Below are 10000 nucleotides of genomic sequence, written 5' to 3' on the forward strand. Positions count from 1 at the left end.
CCTTGTTACGACTTTTACTTCCTCTAGATAGTCAAGTTTGATCGACTTCTCGGCGCTCCGCCAAGGCCCGCGAGGAGCCCCGGCGGGGCCGATCCGAGGACCTCACTAAACCATCCGATCGGTAGTAGCGACGGGCGGTGTGTACAAAGGGCAGGGACTTAATCAACGCGAGCTTATGACCCGCGCTTACTGGGAATTCCTCGTTCATGGGGAATAATTGCAATCCCCAGTCCCCATCACGAATGGGGTTCAGCGGATTACCCGCACCTCTCGGTGTAGGGTAGGCACACGCTGATCCAACCATTGTGGCGCGCGTGCAGCCCCGGACATCTAAGGGCATCACAGACCTGTTATTGCTCCATCTCGCGTGGCTGAACGCCACTTGTCCCTCTAAGAAGTTTGACGCCGACCGCGGAGGGCCGCGTAACTATTTAGCATGCCGGAGTCTCGTTCGTTATCGGAATTAACCAGACAAATCGCTCCACCAACTAAGAACGGCCATGCACCACCACCCACAGAATCGAGAAAGAGCTATCAATCTGTCAATCCTTTCCGTGTCCGGGCCGGGTGAGGTTTCCCGTGTTGAGTCAAATTAAGCCGCAGGCTCCACTCCTGGTGGTGCCCTTCCGTCAATTCCTTTAAGTTTCAGCTTTGCAACCATACTCCCCCCGGAACCCACAGACTCGTGGTTTCCCTCACGCTGCCCGGCGGGTCATGGGAATAACGCCGCCGGATCGCGGGTCGGCATAGTTTACGGTCGGAACTACGACGGTATCTGATCGTCTTCGAACCTCCGACTTTCGTTCTTGATTAATGAAAACATTCTTGGCAAATGCTTTCGCTTTCGTCCGTCTTGCGCCGGTCCAAGAATTTCACCTCTAGCGGCGCAATACGAATGCCCCCGGCCGTCCCTCTTAATCATGGCCCTGGTTCAGGAAACCCACAAAATAGAACCGGAGTCCTATTCCATTATTCCTAGCTCAGGTATTCAGGCGAGAAGCGGGCCCGCTTTGAACACTCTAATTTTTTCAAAGTAAACGCTCCGAGCCCCGTCCGGACACCCAGCCAAGGGCATCCGGGGGGCACCGGGAGACAGGGTCTGAGACAGGCGGTGGCACGCCTCGCGGCGGACCGCCAGCCCACTCCCGACATCCAACTACGAGCTTTTTAACTGCAGCAACTTTAATATACGCTATTGGAGCTGGAATTACCGCGGCTGCTGGCACCAGACTTGCCCTCCAATGGGTCCTCACCCATGGGTTTAGGATACGCTCATTCCGATTACAGGGCCTCGAAAGAGACCTGTATCGTTATTTTTCGTCACTACCTCCCCGTGTCGGGAATGGGTAATTTGCGCGCCTGCTGCCTTCCTTGGATGTGGTAGCCGTTTCTCAGGCTCCCTCTCCGGAATCGAACCCTGATTCCCCGTTACCCGTGGTCACCATGGTAGCCGACTATGGTACCATCGAAAGTTGATAGGGCAGACATTCGAATGAGACGTCGCCGCCGCGGAGGGCGCGCGATCGGCCCGAGGTTATCTAGAGTCACCAAAGCGGCCGGGGGGCCCGAGCCCCCCGGATGGGTTTTGGGTCTGATAAATGCACGCATCCCCCGAAGGGTCAGCGCTCGTTTGCATGTATTAGCTCTAGAATTACCACAGTTATCCGAGTAACGTGTGGAGCGATCAAAGGAACCATAACTGATTTAATGAGCCATTCGCAGTTTCACTGTACCGGCCGTGTGCACTTAGACCTGCATGGCTTAATCTTTGAGACAAGCATATGTTACTGGCAGGATCAACCAGGTAGTTTGCACCGTGGTCTGGGATGAACCACGAGTGACATCCGCCTCCCCTTCCGGGGGCTAGGAAGCAGCGGGTTGTAAGTGCGTGCGCCGTCAGGTCCAGACGCCATACAGGGCTACCCAGGACAGCTTCCGCGGCCAGTGTAAACGTGCTCGCGCACCGCCCTCTGGCCTTCGGACGCCGACCTCTCACCTTGATGCAAAGCTGTCCCATCCGGTCATGCCCGCACCGTACCCCGTCCACCTCCTCCGGAGGTGCGGACGGCCGACTCCAGGTGCTTTCGGCGTTCCCTCTCTTCACGCCGTTTTGATTTTCGTGGGCCGCTGGTGGGGGGACAAGGGAAAGACCTCGTCGAATTCCCTCCCCCCTAGCCTCGCTCAACCTACGTTTCGTGATGTAACCAAGAAGAGTGATTCGTGGGCCCAGGTAGGTTTGAAGAGGAGGCCAACAAAGCAGGGCACTCCCTTCCTCCCAAACCACAGACACCAGTATAGGACAACTGAGTAGACAGACTGGCCGTCTGAGTCTCCCCCAGAGAGTTCTGGGATGGGTTACAAATAACCCCCACCCCCCATCAGAGGCTTGACCCGCTAGAACCAGGGAGGATCTGTCAAAACCGCTCTCCACATCAGAAGTTCTGGATCAGCCGGGGCTGGTCGGCAGACGTCCACCTAAGGCCGTGGCCTAACCCCGTGTGGGGGGATAGCGCTCGCACCCGTACACGTGGACACCCGCTCGTCAAATGGCTGGCTCCTCACTTACCGTAGGGGGAATGGTTTGCCTACCCCTGGCGGGTCTGGTACTCCACTCTACCAAACAAGGAAGCAACACACCAATAGACCCCTGCAACACCGGGCAGCTTTGGGCAGTGTCACTACACTCCTCCTTGTTCTTCACGTTCCTTCCGTGGTGATTTTTTTTTTTTTTTCGTGGCCATTGCCGTGCATGGCTTCCCCATCGCTTTGCATGCTCTCCATTGCCTCGTGCTGCTTCACCATTGGTCTCACCTGGAGACCGAAGCCGCTCTCCCAGTAACCCGATGGTACCTGGCCAGAAAACCCCGTGCCCGATTTCATCTAGGACAAGGGCCAAACCACAGACCGTGCCCGTCCAGGGTCAACCCCTGGTCGGACAGGCCTGGTGGGTCGATACCATGGATGTGGCAGGCCGACGAGAATCCACTGGTACATTTACAAACACGCCCACCCTGGTGGCATGGCTGTACGACCCATCGTCGAAGCACGCTGCGGCGGACTGAGCCATTGGATCCAGTTGCCTGGGCGTACACTCAGCCCAACAGACGCACTCGGGTCGGGGAGAGCAAAGCAGACTGTGTGCCTGGATGTGCCCACTTCCATAGGGGAATCGGCATGATGGTTCACTTAACCCGAGGAGGGCTCCCCTCGCGGGATAAGCACCCCCCTCGGGGGATGGGGGGGGGGGGGGGCATCCAGAGCACACCACTTTCCGGTAGGGGACAGGCGTTTGATCATGTGTCCGAGGGAGAGCTCCCCTTGCCGGCCGAACACCCCTCGGACTCCCCTTGGGCTTCCAGAGAACGCCACTGGATGAATTTAGTGCTTGGACCCCATTGATTCTCTTTGCTCTCCCATATACCCGACGGGACCTATTTGCAAAACCCCGTGCCAACCAGACCTCCAGGAAGGGGGCTGGCGGCTAACCATGCCCAGCAGGGTGCACCCTGGTCGGACACTTTGGGAGGGTCGAGAGCCTGGAAGTGCCACCCGGGGGAGTAATTCTGATTTCCGTTTTAATGCACTCAGGGACAGCCCGAGGACCTCTGTAGTGCACCTGAGGCGGACTGAGCCGTCGGGTCCAGGGGTCTGGAGTTCGGAACCTCCAGGGTTCACCTGGCTGTTCTCTTAGCCCGGCAGGGTGCACCCTGGTCGGACACTTTGGGAGGGTCGAGAGCCTGGATGTGCCACCCCGACGAGTAATGAGTTTTCCCTTCGTATCTCTTCCGGACCAGGTCCGATTCGCACGAAACTCGCTGGGCATGGCCAGGAGCGCCCCCTGCTGCCCACGCCACCGTCCCCGCGCTTCTACTCCCGAGGGCCGAGGAGACAGCGAAGCGTGGGTCGGGTCGCCTGCTTCCAGGGTCTCCCTGGTACTCTCCAGTCTCCCGAGTCCATCGGGTCCGACCTCGTATTTTTAGCCCAGACGGGGAATGAGAAAGGGGCCCCCGACCGCCCGAGGGCGGGCGCTCGCTTCTCAGCCTAGGAACGTCCGATTCCCACGAAACTTTTACGCCAGACGTTCCTGGCAGCGAGCGCGTTCAAAGGTGACCCGCGCTGCTTCTCTCCTCCCAAGGGCCGAAGAGATATTCGTCTTCAAACCCGACCGGCCCTGTGTTTGCCGCCCCGGCGGTTTTAAAAAATCATAGCGTAAAAACGGTGGGTGCGCTTCGCCTGCCGCTTGGACAGCGTTAAACGGCAGCCCCGGCTCTTTCCAAAGGGCCCTCAACCGACTTTCTGCTCCCAAGGAGCCCAGAGATATGAAACCGAAAAATCAAAACCCCGTGCCAACCAGACCTCCAGGAAGGGGGCTGGCGGCTAACCATGCCCGGCAGGGTGCACCCTGGTCGGACGCTTTGGGAGGGTCGAGAGCCTGGATGTGCCACCCCGACGAGTAATGAGTTTTCCCTTCGTATCTCTTCCGGACCAGGTCCGATTCGCACGAAACTCGCTGGGCATGGCCAGGAGCGCCCCCTGCTGCCCACGCCACCGTCCCCGCGCTTCTACTCCCGAGGGCCGAGGAGACAGCGAAGCGTGGGTCGGGTCGCCTGCTTCCAGGGTCTCCCTGGTACTCTCCAGTCTCCCGAGTCCATCGGGTCCGACCTCGTATTTTTAGCCCAGACGGGGAATGAGAAAGGGGCCCCCGACCGCCCGAGGGCGGGCGCTCGCTTCTCAGCCTAGGAACGTCCGATTCCCACGAAACTTTTACGCCAGACGTTCCTGGCAGCGAGCGCGTTCAAAGGTGACCCGCGCTGCTTCTCTCCTCCCAAGGGCCGAAGAGATATTCGTCTTCAAACCCGACCGGCCCTGTGTTTGCCGCCCCGGCGGTTTTAAAAAATCATAGCGTAAAAACGGTGGGTGCGCTTCGCCTGCCGCTTGGACAGCGTTAAACGGCAGCCCCGGCTCTTTCCAAAGGGCCCTCAACCGACTTTCTGCTCCCAAGGAGCCCAGAGATATGAAACCGATAAATCAAAACCCCGTGCCAACCAGACCTCCAGGAAGGGGGCTGGCGGCTAACCATGCCCGGCAGGGTGCACCCTGGTCGGACGCTTTGGGAGGGTCGAGAGCCTGGATGTGCCACCCCGACGAGTAATGAGTTTTCCCTTCGTATCTCTTCCGGACCAGGTCCGATTCGCACGAAACTCGCTGGGCATGGCCAGGAGCGCCCCCTGCTGCCCAGGCCTGGCTCTGGGCCTGGGCACACTTCATTCACTTTGTACCTTTAAATCATACTACTACTACTACTACTACCACCAGAATTCCAGGGCCAAGAGGTCACACAGTCATACACAGCAAAGTAGCTCTGGGCCTGGGCACACTTCAAGAAGTTTGTCCCTTTATATAAGCCTAGAAATAGACTTCCAGGCCCAAGAGTTCAAACACATTCATGCCCAGCAAAGTAGCTCTGGGCCTGGGCACACTTCAATCACTTTGTGCCTTTAAATCATACTACTACTACCAGACTTCCAGGCCCAAGAGGTCAAACACAGTCATGCCCAGCAAAGTAGCTCTGGGCCTGGGCACACTTCATTCACTTTGTGCCTTTAAATCATACTACTACTACCACCAGAATTCCAGGGCCAAGAGGTCACACAGTCATACACAGCAAAGTAGCTCTGGGCCTGGGCACACTTCAAGAAGTTTGACCCTTTATATAAGCCTAGAAATAGACTTCCAGAGCCAAGAGGTCAAACACAGTCATGCACAGCAAAGTAGCTCTGGGCCTGGGCACACTTCAAGCACTTTGTGCCTTTAAATCATACTACTACTACTACTACTACTACTACTACTACTACTACCAGACTTCCAGGCCCAAGAGTTCAAACACATTCATGCCCAGCAAAGTAGCTCTGGGCCTGGGCACACTTCATTCACTTTGTGCCTTTAAATCATACTACTACTACCACCAGACTTCCAGGGCCAAGAGGTCAACCACAGTCATGCACAGCAAAGTAGCTCTGGGCCTGGGCACACTTCAAGATGTTTGACCCTTTATATAAGCCTAGAAATAGACTTCCAGGCCCAAGAGTTCAAACACATTCATGCCCAGCAAAGTAGCTCTGGGCCTGGGCACACTTCAATCACTTTGTGCCTTTAAATCATACTACTACTACCACCAGACTTCCAGGCCCAAGAGGTCAAACACAGTCATGCCCAGCAAAGTAGCTCTGGGCCTGGGCACACTTCAATCACTTTGTGCCTTTAAATCATACTACTACTACCACCAGACTTCCAGGCCCTGGAGGTCACACCTTCATGCCTAGCAAGGTTGCTTTACACCTGCGCACACTTCAGACCGTTTCACTCTTTTAATCCTTCAAAGTACCACATTTCCAGACCCAAGAGGTCACAGAATCATGCCCAGCAAAGTAGCTCTGGGCCTGGGCACACTTCAATCACTTTGTGCCTTTAAATCATACTACTACTACCAGACTTCCAGGCCCCAGAGGTCAAACACAGTCATGCCCAGCAAAGTAGCTCTGGGCCTGGGCACACTTCAAGAAGTTTGACCCTTTATATAAGCCTAGAAATAGACTTCCAGAGCCAAGAGGTCAAACACAGTCATGCACAGCAAAGTAGCTCTGGGCCTGGGCACACTTCATTCACTTTGTACCTTTAAATCATACTACTACTACCAGACTTCCAGGCCCAAGAGTTCAAACACATTCATGCCCAGCAAAGTAGCTCTGGGCCTGGGCACACTTCAATCACTTTGTGTCTTTAAATCATACTACTACTACCAGACTTCCAGGCCCCAGAGGTCAAACACAGTCATGCCCAGCAAAGTAGCTCTGGGCCTGGGCACACTTCAAGAAGTTTGACCCTTTATATAAGCCTAGAAATAGACTTTCAGGCCCAAGAGGTCAAACACAGTCATGCCCAGCAAAGTAGCTGTGGGCCTGGGCACACTTCATTCACTTTGTACCTTTAAATCATACTACTACTACTACTACTACTACTACTACTACTACTACTACTACTACCAGACTTCCAGGCCCAAGAGGTCAAACACAGTCATGCCCAGCAAAGTAGCTCTGGGCCTGGGCACACTTCAAGAAGTTTGACCCTTTATATAAGCCTAGAAATAGACTTCCAGGCCCAAGAGTTCAAACACATTCATGCCCAGCAAAGTAGCTCTGGGCCTGGGCACACTTCAATCACTTTGTGCCTTTAAATCATACTACTACTACCAGACTTCCAGGCCCCAGAGGTCAAACACAGTCATGCCCAGCAAAGTAGCTCTGGGCCTGGGCACACTTCAAGAAGTTTGACCCTTTATATAAGCCTAGAAATAGACTTCCAGAGCCAAGAGGTCAAACACAGTCATGCCCAGCAAAGTAGCTCTGGGCCTGGGCACACTTCAATCACTTTGTGCCTTTAAATCATACTACTACTACCACCAGACTTCCAGGCCCAAGAGGTCAAACACAGTCATGCCCAGCAAAGTAGCTCTGGGCCTGGGCACACTTCAATCACTTTGTGCCTTTAAATCATACTACTACTACCACCAGACTTCCAGGCCCTGGAGGTCACACCTTCATGCCTAGCAAGGTTGCTTTACACCTGCGCACACTTCAGACCGTTTCACTCTTTTAATCCTTCAAAGTACCACATTTCCAGACCCAAGAGGTCACAGAATCATGCCCAGCAAAGTAGCTCTGGGCCTGGGCACACTTCAATCACTTTGTGCCTTTAAATCATACTACTACTACCAGACTTCCAGGCCCCAGAGGTCAAACACAGTCATGCCCAGCAAAGTAGCTCTGGGCCTGGGCACACTTCAAGAAGTTTGACCCTTTATATAAGCCTAGAAATAGACTTCCAGAGCCAAGAGGTCAAACACAGTCATGCACAGCAAAGTAGCTCTGGGCCTGGGCACACTTCATTCACTTTGTACCTTTAAATCATACTACTACTACCAGACTTCCAGGCCCAAGAGTTCAAACACATTCATGCCCAGCAAAGTAGCTCTGGGCCTGGGCACACTTCAATCACTTTGTGTCTTTAAATCATACTACTACTACCAGACTTCCAGGCCCCAGAGGTCAAACACAGTCATGCCCAGCAAAGTAGCTCTGGGCCTGGGCACACTTCAAGAAGTTTGACCCTTTATATAAGCCTAGAAATAGACTTTCAGGCCCAAGAGGTCAAACACAGTCATGCCCAGCAAAGTAGCTGTGGGCCTGGGCACACTTCATTCACTTTGTACCTTTAAATCATACTACTACTACTACTACTACTACTACTACTACTACTACTACTACTACCAGACTTCCAGGCCCAAGAGGTCAAACACAGTCATGCCCAGCAAAGTAGCTCTGGGCCTGGGCACACTTCAAGAAGTTTGACCCTTTATATAAGCCTAGAAATAGACTTCCAGGCCCAAGAGTTCAAACACATTCATGCCCAGCAAAGTAGCTCTGGGCCTGGGCACACTTCAATCACTTTGTGCCTTTAAATCATACTACTACTACCAGACTTCCAGGCCCCAGAGGTCAAACACAGTCATGCCCAGCAAAGTAGCTCTGGGCCTGGGCACACTTCAAGAAGTTTGACCCTTTATATAAGCCTAGAAATAGACTTCCAGAGCCAAGAGGTCAAACACAGTCATGCCCAGCAAAGTAGCTCTGGGCCTGGGCACACTTCAATCACTTTGTGCCTTTAAATCATACTACTACTACCACCAGACTTCCAGGCCCAAGAGGTCAAACACAGTCATGCCCAGCAAAGTAGCTCTGGGCCTGGGCACACTTCAATCACTTTGTGCCTTTAAATCATACTACTACTACCACCAGACTTCCAGGCCCTGGAGGTCACACCTTCATGCCTAGCAAGGTTGCTTTACACCTGCGCACACTTCAGACCGTTTCACTCTTTTAATCCTTCAAAGTACCACATTTCCAGACCCAAGAGGTCACAGAATCATGCCCAGCAAAGTAGCTCTGGGCCTGGGCACACTTCAATCACTTTGTGCCTTTAAATCATACTACTACTACCAGACTTCCAGGCCCCAGAGGTCAAACACAGTCATGCCCAGCAAAGTAGCTCTGGGCCTGGGCACACTTCAAGAAGTTTGACCCTTTATATAAGCCTAGAAATAGACTTCCAGAGCCAAGAGGTCAAACACAGTCATGCCCAGCAAAGTAGCTCTGGGCCTGGGCACACTTCATTCACTTTGTACCTTTAAATCATACTACTACTACTACTACTACTACTACTACTACTACTACTACTACTACCAGACTTCCAGGCCCAAGAGTTCAAACACATTCATGCCCAGCAAAGTAGCTCTGGGCCTGGGCACACTTCAATCACTTTGTGCCTTTAAATCATACTACTACTACCACCAGACTTCCAGGCCCAAGAGGTCAAACACAGTCATGCCCAGCAAAGTAGCTCTGGGCCTGGGCACACTTCAATCACTTTGTGCCTTTAAATCATACTACTACTACCAGACTTCCAGGCCCAAGAGTTCAAACACATTCATGCCCAGCAAAGTAGCTCTGGGCCTGGGCACACTTCAATCACTTTGTGCCTTTAAATCATACTACTACTACTACCACCAGACTTCCAGACCCAAGAGGTCAAACACAGTCATGCCCAGCAAAGTAGCTCTGGGCCTGGGCACACTTCAAGAAGTTTGACCCTTTATATAAGCCTAGAAATAGACTTCCAGGCCCAAGAGGTCAAACACAGTCATGCCCAGCAAAGTAGCTCTGGGCCTGGGCACACTTCATTCACTTTGTACCTTTAAATCATACTACTACTACTACTACTACTACTACTACTACTACTACTACCAGACTTCCAGGCCCAAGAGGTCAAACACAGTCATGCCCAGCAAAGTAGCTCTGGGCCTGGGCACACTTCATTCACTTTGTGCCTTTAAATCATACTACTACTACCACCAGACTTCCAGGCCCAAGAGGTCAAACACAGT

The 10000-nt window shown here is 53.3% G+C and overlaps 1 non-coding gene across 1 annotated transcript in view; it reads right to left on the reverse strand.

Annotated features, from left to right (window-relative positions):
- Positions 1 to 1807, reverse strand: part of LOC145656639 (18S ribosomal RNA) — a 1839-nt gene extending 32 nt beyond the window's left edge. The window contains exon 1 of the ribosomal RNA XR_014122242.1: positions 1 to 1807. This exon is cut by the window's left edge and continues 32 nt beyond it. This is a non-coding gene — a ribosomal RNA (18S ribosomal RNA).
- Between the last annotated feature and the right edge of the window lie 8193 nt (positions 1808 to 10000).

Source organism: Electrophorus electricus, unplaced genomic scaffold (genome assembly GCF_041902795.1).
Source record: "Electrophorus electricus isolate QZ-2024a unplaced genomic scaffold, ASM4190279v1 Scaffold84, whole genome shotgun sequence".
Taxonomy (NCBI): Eukaryota; Metazoa; Chordata; class Actinopteri; order Gymnotiformes; family Gymnotidae; genus Electrophorus; species Electrophorus electricus.